We start from the raw sequence: 12,966 nt of genomic DNA on the forward strand, positions 1-12,966 counted from the left end.
AAAAATCAAATTTTACTTCTTTTTTATTAAATTGTTGGAAACTCATTACAAACATTTTGGCAGTATGTGTGTTAGCATTTTAAAATGCTAAATTTCTTAAATAAGGTACCACTTTTAAGTAAGTCACCAGATTTATTTCACTTGGTATATATTAATTAAAGGAGCAGAAATTATGTGAGATATGTTTGAAAATAAATCTGATAAAATTAATGGTGTCTACACTTTTGTAACTGTGCTAGTACTTCGCGTTAACATGGGCATTCGTATTTTGGTTCAGTACTGTTTCATTGTTCTTCACGAGTCTGAAATTGAGGCTTCTGAAATTAACAAAATATATTCTGCAAGTCGATTTGTTTCCTTCGTAAAAATATAAGACATGAGATCAAAATATGTATATTTGCAGGAAGAAATCTCTGAAGTTATATAAGCATAATTTGTTGAAGCATGGAAATAAGCGAAAGTATTTATTTCATTTTATTTACTAAAAAATAAAATTTTCCTTCTCTGTTATCAAATTGTTAAAAACTCCCACAATCACAACATTTTGGCAGTGGTTGTATTACTATTTCAAAATGCAAAATTTCTTAAATAAGGTACTAGTTTTAAGTAAATCACTAGATTTATTTCATTTGGTATATGTTAATTGAAGAAGCAGAAATTATATGATATAATGTTTGAAAATAAATGTGACAAAATTAACAGAGTCTGTACGTTTGTAACTGTGCTATTATTTCGTATTACATGGGCATTCGTATTTTGGTATGTACAGTATTGTTTCATTATTTATCACGAGTCTTTAAGTCGATTTGTTTCTTCGTAAAAAATATAAGAAATGATGTGAAAATATGTATAATTGCATGAAGAAATCTCTAAAATTATACAGTATGAGCATAATTAGTTTAAACATGGAAATGAACCAAAGTAACTGTTTCGTTTTGTGTACTAAAAAATTAAATCTTCCTTCTCCGTTATCAAATTGTTGCAAACTCCTATTATTACAAACAGTTTTGCAGCGTTTGTATTAGTATTGCAAAATGTTAAATTTCTGAAATAACGTTATCAGTTTTAAGTAAATTATCAGATGATGATCACATACTTTATTTCGATTTTCACAGTTGTCATGGAAATACATTAAAGATCTTGTGAAATAAGTTATTAGTTTGTTCCTGAAAGTAGTGCAGCATATGAAATTCCTGATTTCATTGCTTAAAATGTAAATGAGTGTAAAGTTCTGCTAAATAACTCTAAATGATGGTGGACAACAATTTGCTAATTACGTGAAGGAAGAGCTGTCCATTAGTCTTCAATTTTTCAGTAAGGAAATGAATGAAAGCCACTATTGACTCTAATATTTTCATTATAGAAACTATTATTTGATCCTTGAAAGTAACGAGTAAGGTTGAAATATACGCTTATTTTGAATTTTTGTCAACATAATTTTTTAAAGATCATTTAAGTTCTTAACGTTCTACAAATATAATTATAAATTTTTTTAAAGTGCTGGTTTTGATTCATCAAAACTATAACATTAAAATGTTTTCAGTAAATTAGAAACAATATAGTGAAGATATAATAAAAAAATTTTCACAGCAGTTTCTCAAAAAATGTTTTTATGTTAAAGAAAACTAGCAGGAGAAAAATAAAATCGATCAAGAGAATAGAATATTTTGAACTTGTTGGTTATCTCATGGCTCTTTGGAACGTATTTTCTCTTTGGTCTCTTCTTAAATGCGCCTACATTGTTATCCTTGCTGAGTCACTACATGTAATTACTCTCTACATTCCATCTTCTCCGGCCTTCAGAGTCCTCTGATGGAGCTCTTTGTTACTGGACTAACATTGTCTGTCATTATTGTAGTCATTAACCTCTTCTTCGCCTTCAGGTATGACGTTTGATCAACTGCAGACTCTCAACTGAGCATTGTTCCATTGTCATTTTTCACAGACATTTCTTTTGGAAGTTCTGCTTTGTTGTATCAACAAGAAATTCATGTCCAAGACATACCACATAGGGCATTTAAGTCCGTCCATATTATAATGTTGTGAATTTTTATAGAAAAGTAATTTACAATAAAGAAATTGTCCTTACATTTATTACCAGTAACTTCTTGCTGCTTCATTTTATTTCTCAGACAGAACCCTTAGTTTGAACTGCAATTTGAGTGAATGAAAAATTAAACCAAATCTATTGTAACAGTGCCTGTCCTTAGTAAAGATACTAAAATAATTGCTATGTTTTGAAATAAACCTTTTATGAAATGATTTGATAGTTAATAGGTATGTAAACAGATTTCAGTTACTCATTAACGAAATTAAATTTTCAAATTGCGATTAAAAATTACTTATTATTCAATTCTAGTGAAAAACACGGATTTTCATTAGTATGTCTTTGAAAAGTTAATCTAAATTAACATACTAAATTACTAGTGTGTACCAAAATTATTAATCTTGTATTTTGACAGCACAATATAGTTCTTTGTAATATTACAATGCACGAGTGAGATGATTGTCTTTATTTTTTATTATTATCATTAATATGAAAACGCTTTGTTTCATCTAAGAAGAAAAAAAATTTGTAAATACTGTTGCTTTCACTCCCATTTGATAAATCTTACGTTCGAATGGATAGTAGTATCAATTTATTCATAAAATCATCTGTCCTCCTCCAATAAGGATCTCCCTTAGGACTCGGAAGGTTATATAAAGACAAATGACAGTTAATTTTACACAAAAATTTAAAATCTCAATATAAATATAATTAAAAGGACAAAATATTAATTATTTTGTAATAATACAATAGGATTTTGTTTAAATCTATTCTATTCCTTCATAAGAACAAAAGGTATAAGTAATTCTTCAGTTAATGTACATAGGGAACATGTTATATTCACTTATTATATACGTGTATCATTTGAGAAACGGAGTAAATATAATTTACTTCTTACTTTCACCTTCATGTGTAACGCACATTAGCAGGTTAGTGAGAAACCTCTTAATTATTTTCCTGTATACCTCACTTTTATCTCACTGTACCCAATAGTTCTTTCAGTCCATCATTTCTACTGTTTTATTATACAAATATAGAATGAGTTTTTTTTTCTTTTGTATATGTACAAGCTCCAGTGTTAATTAATTGAATAGATTATATAAATGTAAATATATATTTCATAATTACTAAGCAATATCTTGTAACATTCTGGAAGGAATCTGACTGATTTATTATATTTCTTCCAGGTTTGTGAATGTTAATTTCAAGCACTTCAATTGTGAGATATTACGTTAGACTCATGATTATATAATTTACACATTTGTATATAGTTAATAGTTAAGTTTTAAAAAGAGTACCAATCATGTGTGCCTTAAGCAACAAAATCACAATTGTCTTCCATTATTGTTGTAAGGTATTCACATTTGTTACAGTTGTAAGAAAATAAAAGTGATGCTATTTATATATATAATACTGTGTAAATCAATTTTCAATTACCCTACAATTCCCATCCCAAAGTCATTCACTAGGTGTAATTAATCTGATATATCCATGTCGTATTGGGACATACTTGATGTTAAAATTCTAAAATTTATTTATTGATTTTTACTTGTTTAATTATTTATTCATTCCTTTCATTTTTTTTATTTCACTTATTATATTCCATAGATCTTACATTAGCAATGAAGCTTCAAGATGTGAAACAAGTCAAAATTTTACAAGATTACAATTACAATTTTCTACAATTTTTTTTTACAATATTTTAGCTAGATATAGTGAGATGAGGTGAGGCCCGAGGAATCGCCAAAAGATTACCTGGCATTTGCCTTATGGTTGAGGAAAATCTCGGAAAGAACCCAACCATGTAATCAGATCAAAGGAGTGAAATGAAGTGAGGCCGAGGACTCGCCATAGATCATCCGGCATCAGTCCCACGGCTGGGGAAAACCTCGGAAGAAACCAATCAATGAGACCAGACGGGGGATCCAACCAAGTCCGAACGCAGCTCCGGATCAGCAGGCCAGCGAGTCTGCCGACTGAGCTACATCGATGGCTGTACTAAAAATATACAGTAGGCTACATAGCCAATCAGATTATTAAATTTACAAACGCAAACGATTATTCATCAGTTGAGCTATAAAATATAATATATAGCAAGTAAATTCATTCAATTTAAAGCATAAACAATTCAATCAGTTGAGATATACAGAAATTGATAATACATATAATTCAAATTACAAACATAAACAATTCATCAATAGAGCTATACAGATTACTATTCAATTTAAAGTATATACTATTCATCAGCCAAACTATACAAACATATACAATACAAACTAAACAGATTAATTCAATTTACAAGCATACTTTCTTTAAGCCATACAAATTTGTACATTTCATATCAAGTAGATTAATTCAATGTATAATTATAAACAATCACTTGACATACTTACTACTTACTCATTGGCTTTCAAGGAACCCGGAGGTTCATTGCCGCCCTCACATAAGCCCGCTATTGATCCCTATCCTGAGCAAGATTAATCCAGTCTCTACCATCATATCCCACCTCCCTCAAATCCATTTTAATATTATCTTCCCATCTACGTCTCGACCTCCCCAAAGGTCTTTTTCCCGCCGGCCTCCCAACTAACACTCTATATGCATTTCTCGATTCGCCCATACGTGCTACATGCCCTGCCCATCTCAAGCGTCTGGATTTAATGTTCCTAATTATGTCAGGTGAAAAATACAATGCGTGCAGCTCTGTGTTGTGTAACTTTCTCCATTATCCTGTAACTTCATCCCTCTTAGCCCCAAATATTTTCCTAAGAACCTTATTCTCAAACACCCTTAATCTCTGTTCCTCTCTCAAAGTGAGAGTCCAAGCTTCACAAGCATATAGAACAACCGGTAATATAACTGTTTCATAAATTCTAACTTTCAGATTTTTTGACAGCAGACTAGATGACTAAAGCTTCTCAACCGAATAATAACACGCATTTCCCATATTTATTCTGTGTTTAATTTCCTCCTGAGTATCATTTCTTATTTGTTACTGTTGCTCCAAGATATTTGAATTTTTCCACCTCTTCGAAGGATAAATCTCCAACTTTTATAGTCCCATTTCGTACAATATTCTGGTCACGAGACATAATCATATACTTAGTCTTTTCGGGATTTACTTCCAACCCTATCGCTGTACTTGCTTCAAGTAGAATTTCCGTGTTTTCCCTAATCGTTTATGGATTTTCTCCAAACATATTCACGTCATCCGCATAGACAAGAAGCTGATGTAACCCGTTCAATTCCAAACCCTCTGTGTTATCCTGAACTTTCCTAATGGCACATTCTAAAGCAAAGTTAAAAAGTAGAGGTGACAATGCATCTCCCTGCTTTAGCCCGCAGTGAATTGGAAAAGCATCAGATAGAAACTGGCCTATACGGACTCTGCTGTAAGTTTCACTAAGACACATTTTAATTAATCGAACTAGTTTCTTGGGAATACCAAATTCAATAAGAATATCATATAATACTTCTCAATCACTTGACATGAAGATTTTTAATAGTAGACATGTTTATATTATTAGTCATTATTCAACAGTGTTTTTCATTAAATCATTAAAATGTACATACCTATATTATTAAAATATTACAGCATTAAAAACACTTAAATAATCAAAATTCGTGTTAGCTACCAATGTTTCGAGTATATTGGTGAGTCTGTGATATAAATCGGCACGATATGTGAGCATGAACAACTGATCTGGCTCAAAAGCTACTGATAGGAAGCAAAGTACTGAAACATGTCTAGCTAACACGAATTTTAACTATTTAAGTGTTTCTAATACTCTAATATTTTATTACTATGTACTAAAAATGTAAAGGAGGTTGTCATTTTTGTGCAAGTGAAGTTTTGTTATTCTTCACCTGGCATAATTTGGAATATTAAATCCGGACGTTTGAGATGGACAGGATATGTAGCACATATGGGCGAATCCAGAAATGCATATAGAATGTCAGTTGGAAGACCTGAGGGAAATAGACCTTTGGGGAGGCCGAGATGTAGATGGAGGATAATATTAAAACGGATTTGAGTGAGGTGGGATATGATGATAGAGAGTGGATTAATCTTGCACAGGATAGGGACCGATAGCGGGCTTATGTGAGGTTGGCAATGAACCTGTGAGTTCCTTAAAAGCCAGTAAGTAAGAAGGTATGTTCCCCAAGTAAATACACAAGTTGAATTCTACAAGTGGATGTGCAAAAAAAAAAAATAATAATAATAATGATAATAATAATAACACCATATTTAATGTATTTTATTTGTGTAGAAAATTGTTTGCAACAAAGTTCAGAATTTTGATTTTCATTTATCTCAAAACTTATTTTTATGACTTCTCCTTTTACCCAAACATCATCGATATATGAAATTTAAGTAAATTATTCAACATTAACTGAATATTAGTTTTAAATTATATACTGACATCGTCACATACTATACGTATTAAAACCACTGGTTGTGATATTGATAAGATCTACAAATTTAAGAAATGTTATATAATCGTGAAACAATAACCAAATATAAAAACAAAAATATCAGATTGAAATAATCATAAATTTTAAAGATAACTTATCTGTGATGACTGAACTTAATATAATTTTTCTCCCTGCTTTTTTTTTTCTCTGGAGGAAAGTTTAAACCTAACCTCCACCCTTCCGTTGGTATGCCATTGTGTACAAGAGCAAATGCTGACAGAACAGGTTCATATAAATGTGTAATAACTATATAATTGATAAACCTAAAGTCCCCTCTCGATATTTACGCCATTATGTACAAGTACGCTAGCTATTTCTATTTATCCTCAGTCTTAGGTGTTATAAAAAGAGAGTTCACTATTGGGTAAGTTCGGGTGAGACGCCCCAGAGGGAGAGTCGCCCCACCCTCTCAAAATGACATAAGAAATGTTAGGAAAGAAATTCTTTCTTGTTCGTATCTTCAGTTTGGTGTTAACATTCGACGGTAGCTGCCTATTGTATTTTGTGTGCGGAAATATCTACAGTATACCGTTAGGTTGAAGACGAGAAGCCGATCTACCTGGAAGAAATTTTCCTGCTAATCTGGTGAAACCTTCTTATAGACGAAGTAAGGGATTATTTAAAACCTTTTGTCACTTAAAATGTTAGTTGAACAATCAAGTTATATGCCAGTGACCTTTTCAAAGCTAATTCTTTCCTGGAAGACAAATTATTTGCTGGGGCTTCTCACCCTCCATGTGAGGGAGTGATGCCCCACTTCGCTGAGGGAGAGATGTCCCACATGACAAAGTTTAGTTTAGAAAGAATATTATTATTACAATCATTATTCCATCACTGATGCAATTGAAATATTAAAATAATCCATATTAAAATGTTAATATTAATCACAATTATTCAGATCACTTGCAGATTTTGACAATTTTAATCGAAGTGTCATTTAACATGCCTAGTAAAATCAAGCCATTAAATTATAAATTCTTAATAATGTCTTCAGTTATTGTAGGTGATATTAGATTTTTATTACCTTATTATTATTATTATTATTATTATTATTATTATTATTATTATTATTATTATTATTATTATTAGATACATAAAAGCCTGTTTCCAGTTACGCAATTTCATTGCGAATAAATTGGTACACACTCGTTATTGATAAAAAGTAAGAATGAAGAATGAAATGTTCTTTTAAAGGAAACAGTTTAGAAGAAGAAAAATGATGTCCATTGCCGTTGGACAGAGGACGATTTGAAGAGATCCATCGATGCCGTTTGGGAGAATAAAATAGATGTGAATGAAGCCTCTCGAAATTTTGGCATTCCATCTAGAACACTAAGAAGGCGAATGAAGTCACTTGGGCCATCTGCATGTTTAGGCGATGAAGCGGAGAATAAGCTGTTGAGGCATATTCAGAAGAAGCAAGAAGTTGGATTTGCGCTGACCAGAAACGATGTAAAAATCATTGCATTCAAAATGGCTCAAAAGCTGGGAATCAAACATCCTTTTTCCGTCCACAAAGGGCAAGCTGTCAAGGACTGGTTTAATTCGTTCATGAGGCGCCATTCTGAAATTAGTATTAAGAAAGCTGAAGGTGTGACTTTGAACATATCTCAAGGAATGAGCAAGGATGAAGTCTGAAAGTATTTTGAACTTCTGGAAAAAATACTTCAAGAGGAAGAATTGTTGCAAAAGCCCAGTTATGTTTTTAACATGGACGAAACAGGACTCCAGCTGAACAACAAGCTCGGTTATGTTGTTCCAAAGAAGTGCTCGAAAGATGTTCATCTTCTGACATCTGTAGAAAAAGGTGAAACCATATCGGTTCTTGCTTGTTCCAGTACTGACGGATATTTTCTCCATCCGTTTTGCATATTTGAAGGAGTAAACAAGTAGAGAGAATTCGAAGATGGCATGCCACCTGGTTCTACAGTTTTAATGTCAAAAAAGTCAGTTTGTGTCATGTCGGAAATATTTTTGATATGGTTCAGGGAACATTTCTTCGCAAGGAAACCCGCAGGCAAAATATTAATTATTCTCGATGGACATTCATGACATGTAAGCGACATAGAAATCCTAGAGTTCGCCATTTCTATTGACATTATCCTCTTGTGTCTGCCCAGTCATACGACTCGTTACCTACAACCACCAGACCACAGTTTCTTCAAATCCTTGAAGTCTTGCTTTTACGAAGCCTGTCGTACGTGGATGGTGACAAATGAAAATAGGAAGCTAGGGAGACTACGATTTGGGTATCTTCTGGGTAAAGCCTGGGGGAAAGCTGCAACAACGGGAAATGACATGTCTGGATTTAGAACCACGGGGATATTCCCTTTCGAACTTTCTGAAGTCCCGGAACATGGATTCCTCCTCTCTGGCCAAGCTGTTAAAGAAGACCTGGACCAAAACAGTCAAAATGAAAATGAGCCTTCTAAATTTCCAAAGAATATGGAAGTGACATCTGAAGGACCTCCTGATCTTCTGGGAACTTCCTCAGCTTCTGGCAATCCTGTGGGTGGTAACGACGACCAAAATGGTGGAGGCATGGTAGTAGCTACACCACGTAAAATACTGCAGTAAATTTCTCTGTATCGACACTGCTACAAAGCCGGCCAAAAAGAAAACAGTCGGCAGCCGTCTTGACTTCAGACGAAACATGCCGTTCAAAATTTCTGGAAAAAGGTCGAATTCACAAGGGACCGATAGCAAGCGTACCTATTTCCAAACGTTAGCGCAGGACTGACTCCGAGGATGAGGACGACCCTGAGCCCTTAATCGTAGAAGATGAGGGCGAAATGTGTGCTGAATGTGAGGAAATTTATGCTGAAACCACATGCAAGTGCGACTGGATAAAGTGTTTGGATTGCAAAAAGTAGATTCATGAAGAATTTACAATGTATGGTGATCGTTGCAATTTGTGTGGAAAGTTATTTAAAAGGCAAAACAGAAAGAAGTGAGTGGGGCGTTTCACCCTCCGTCGTGAGGCATCTCACCCGCACTGTCGGGAGAGTTGGCCGTTGCGTGCTATTCTACTTTATTATAAACAAGCAGAAACAGAGTGCTGACAGACACTGTAAATGTTCTTTAACATGTTCTTAAGTGTTTGTTTTACAATTTCATTTGTATTTTGTTAATAAATTTTGCATTTAACTGGTCTTAATATTAGATTATTAAAATGTGGGGCGACTCACCCGACCTTACCCTTCATGTATTACGGTCTTCAATGCACTGTCTAATTGTCTTAAAACTCTGAAGGGCCAAAAGAAAAGATTCAGAAAAGAATTAACCAAATTTCTACATATGCTCATACCTTCTACTCAGCTCATGAATCGTTAATGCTTGTAAATTGAATTAATCAGCTTGCTATGTTTGTATATTTTTGTAGAACCACCGCTTAGCTCAGTCGGCAGACTCGTTTGCCTGCTGATTCGGAGCTGCGCTCAGACTTGGGTTCAATTCCCGTTTGGGCTGATTATCTATTTCGGGTTTTTCCAAGCTTTTCCCCAAGCATATTCTGCTAAATTGCCGCTGGATTCCAATAAATATGACATAATGAAACTGCCACAGAAATACATACCACTTGTGCATATGAATTGGTACAATGATCTTGCTAGTAATCACGTTGCCTTGAATGGAGTGGACACTGATGCCTCATATTTTGACTGATCACTTTGAAATAAAAATCATATTTTTGCATTTATATTTTCTGGTTCTATTTATTGCTTAAAGATATGATATTGTAATTATAAATAAAATTGCAACATTATTTGGCATCATATCTTTACTTTTTAAACCCTGTAAACTATTTGAGTACAAGAAATGGATATATCCACCACATACTTTCTAATTTTTTTCATATTTCTATATAAGTCACAGCTTCAAAACTTTGTGAATCCACACACATTATAGAATACTTTTAGTCTGTGTAAAAATATTTAGTTTATTCTGCATTTAAAAAGGTGTAAAACGTTTTCCTCATTTTCCTCGGAACTTTACTTTTGGTCTTGCATTTCATGTCTTCAATTTAACTAACAGTAGAATTTCGCAATTTGTGGAAACCCTATGTCATTTGGTGAGCATAGTACAAGATCACTTTTTTAGATTTATTCTTCTTAATCAATTCCATGACGCCATTACAAGACCTCCAAGAACTAGGTTCCACTTACTTCTGTCCTTTGCTGAAGATTTTAATTCTGCGTGATGTTTTAGTTGCCCAATGTTTTGTAGGCCTAATTGCATATTTATAGTGCAAGTTTAGTAAATATGTGCAAATTTTCATATTATTCCAGCGTTATTCTAAGGGTGCAGATGAATGACTACAATAGAAGTAAATAGAGATGTCATAATTATTATTATTATTGACATCAGCAACGTTGTTACAACGTAAAATATTACACTAGAATAGCAACATTATCCAAGATATTGCGCTGTACAGAATGTTTAGGCCTACAGAGGAATACTGGCAGAAGTCCAGGAACAAGTAAACTAATTGAATTACAACTTACGTTTAGTGCTTGAACTTGTCTTAATACCAGCTAAGACTGGCAACGTTAAGGCAATGCAGAAAAAGTAATATAACTAACTAAAACATAACAGTAATCCAGCTGTATGTACATTTTAAATTTCCTTTACTGCAACTTTTACTCCATTGACTCAAATGGCTTCTGCCCTGTACCTTTACTTTGTTTTTGAATACATATCAGAACTAACTATTCAGGGTGTAAGCGATATAAACTGCAATATGTATAAGGTTATTCAAAAGTAAGCTTCAATTTTGAAAAAAAAAAAAAACTGTATCTTTTGTAGATACCAGCAGTTTGGTTTCATATAGGTACCATTAGTGTTTAGAAGGTTTGGGGTTTTTTAATCGATGCGTGTTTCGTTGCTATGGTAACTGTGTCGGCGTTTGTATAAACAATAATTGTTGTTCAGAATACAGACGGCAGTAGGAGAGTAATTTTAATATTTTTTACAATGGTTTTACCTTTACATGATATCAAGGTTACCGTCTGGTGTGGTTTTACGTCACATTTCGTAATAGGACCGTATTTCTTTGAAGAAATTGAAAATGGACAAATAAAAACAGTGACGGTAACCGGGCAGCGATATTTTCAAATGTTGCAAGACTTTGCAATACCAGCGTTACAGAATCATGAAATCGATTACATTGTTTTCATGCATCACGACGCTACACCTCACATACACAATAATGTAAAACACTATTGCGCAACATATTTGGTAATCGTGTAATTAGTAGACATTTTTCGAACAGTTGGCCTTCTAGGTCACCAGACATAAATCCAGCTAACTACAGGTTATGGGGTTATCTAAAAGAAAAGGTATTTCTTAGTAGAACAGTACTACACGTGAGGAACTGAAACAGTCAATATCGGATGTCATTGAAAACATCCCTAGGAATGTGCTTACTAATGCCGTTTACAGCAAAAAAGAACGATTATTTCTTATTAAACAACAGGGTTATGGTCATATTTAATTTTGTCGTGTTTTAATAAAATCCCATTTCTTTATGAACAACTTGGTGTTTTTATTTTTGTGGAATCTAAAAATTTGACAAACTTATTACCATTTCAAAATGGGGACTTACTTTTGAATAACCGGAGATATATACACTGTTGGTAAAGTATAAATAACTGAAGAAAATGTCAAGCAATCATTTTTGTAACTGTGAAATTTTTCTCAGAAAAAAAAATTGCAAATGAGAATACACAGTCACTATTTTACTTTGTCCGATAGGTACGCTGAAGCAATCGTTTGTTACTCTGTTGTGTATTAGTACGTGTTGAGCGCAAGGTCATTGGCAATGATATTCACGTTCAGTCGACGTTTCCTACAATGTATAAGTTATTTGTTCTTATTTTATTTGATTTATTTTTACTTGCCTTCTCTTCCACACAACCACTATAAAAATACATAGCAATTATGAATAACATCAATAGAGAAAACAATGGAATAATAATAAAAAAAAAAAATAATAATAATAATAATAATAATAATAATAATAATAATAATAATAATAGCAAAATGTAGATGTGTTTAGTTACATTTAATTATAAGGAGTTAAAAAAATACAATTTATTGTTAAATAAGACATTTTGGATCGAAGGAATGATTAACATAATGAAGAATACATTAAAAACACATTTCGTATTCTACAAAAGTAATATTTGAATAAAGATCATATTCTAGAGACGAAAAGCAGTCTTTCTGAAAATCGGTTTTTGAAAGTAGTCAATGTCTGACAGCCTTTTACACTGTGTACACTAAAATACGCTATTTTCACTATTGTGCTATCATGAGGAATGAAGGTTTACATGATCAAACATTATTTGAAGGGTTCAGAACCATAGTGGGCCAAGCGCCATTTACTAGAACCGTAGAAAACAAGGTTAAAATAAAGTTATTACCATAATTCAATGGAAACATAT

This window comes from Periplaneta americana, chromosome 1, assembly GCF_040183065.1.
Source record: "Periplaneta americana isolate PAMFEO1 chromosome 1, P.americana_PAMFEO1_priV1, whole genome shotgun sequence".
NCBI lineage: Eukaryota > Metazoa > Arthropoda > Insecta > Blattodea > Blattidae > Periplaneta > Periplaneta americana.